This window comes from Oryza sativa, chromosome 3 (genome assembly GCF_034140825.1).
Source record: "Oryza sativa Japonica Group chromosome 3, ASM3414082v1".
Classification (NCBI taxonomy): domain Eukaryota; kingdom Viridiplantae; phylum Streptophyta; class Magnoliopsida; order Poales; family Poaceae; genus Oryza; species Oryza sativa.
Window position 1 is genome coordinate 3,622,501 of NC_089037.1, and position 1,748 is coordinate 3,624,248.

The window sequence follows — 1,748 nt, forward strand, 5'->3', positions numbered from 1 at the left end:
TTTTGACTTGTAAACTTTAGGTCTCTAAACTTTATAGGTACAAACTTTAGATATGTAAATTTGAGGTGTACAAATTTTAGGTGCAAAAATTTACTAAAATAGGAAAGTAATGTGATGCCAAAAAAGGAAAGTGGAGGAGGGGGTGATCGCTCGGGGCGATCAATCGTCCATTAGGCTTTTCGGAATTCAAATTCAAATTTGAATTGGATATATGAACTTTTTGACTTATAAACTTTGGGTTTCTAAACTTTGCAGGTATAAACTTTACTCCCTCTGTTTCACAATGTAAGTCATTCTAGCATTTCCCACATTCATATTGATATCGATGAATCTAGACATATATATCTATCTAGATTCATTGACATTAATATAAATGTGGAAAATGCTAGAATGACTTATATTTTGAAACGGAGGAAACAGATATGTAAACTTGAGGTATACAAATTTTAGGTGCATAAATTTACTAAAATAGAAAAGTAATACGGTGAAAAAAAAAAAAAGAAAACCACGTGGAGAAGAGGGTAATCGCTCGGGGCGATCAATCATCCATTAGGCTTTTCGGAAAGCATATGCCCTTGTCGATCACCGTGTAAACGAAAGGAAACCGGCGGCTAAGCTTCCGCGGTTCCGCCGATCCAAAATCCATGGCATATAATTGAATAGAGTAACAGTAATATATTTTTTTAAAAATACTTTGTATATATTTGCAAATCTAGACAGTCTAGATTCATTAACATCAATATGAATATGGGAAATTCTAGAATGACTTATATTGTGAAATGACTTATATTGTGAAACAGAGGAAGTAATAAGTAGTACTAATTAAATTAGTTTAGCATGTCTTGTCCGCTAAGCAAACTGGCTACACGCCTGATAAGCACATGCTTGTGGGAGGCAATCGACCATGGTGGTTTTATAACGGGGGGTTATCAAACAGTGTATCTGTATCCAATGTGCTTCCAACGTGCATACACTCCTCCCTATAAACACATACACGCACAACCTATCCCTATGAGCATCTGTATTCAAGGTGATGCGCTCACAACATACCCCTATGAGCACCTCCGGAAGACTGAGCATCTGTATTCAAGGTGATGCGCTCACAACCTACCCCTATGAGCACCTCCGGAAGACTGAGCCGGCATGTCTTGAGATTGACGAAGTAACCATAGGCGTCTCGCTATCGTGTCAAATCTAGAATTTGAACCCGGATAGGCTGGTTCCATAACAAGGAACCTAACCGGTTAAGCTAAGCTCACTTCGCACTCTAATGTATAATTTAATTACTATAGTTTCATTTAGCTCATTATATACTTTTTTTAGAGGTCGTACTGCAATATATTTTAACCCGCTATTTAAAGCACTTATAGTATCCCAGCTAGCTGTGCTGCCGTTTCGTTATTAATTTGTCATCTTATTTCTTTTGTGCAATGCATGCTAATTGATTGCTAGCACCGTCAATCGCTGTAGCGCTCATCCTGTTATCGCGTAAAACAGGAACAAGATCGCATAGATGAGAAATTAATTGAGAAGGGAAACGTTGAAAATATGGATAGTCTTTAGCGAGAGCTAGTTACGTCCACGCCGAGCTGCATGCTATTTTTTTAATCTTTTTAAACCATCTTAATTTTTTATTTTAAAATTTAAACTCTTTTAAAACTTATTTTAAAATCTAAACCTTCTAGCCGCATCAATCAGACTGGCGTGGCGAAACAATATTGACATGCCAGTTTTTTTTTTTTTTGAAT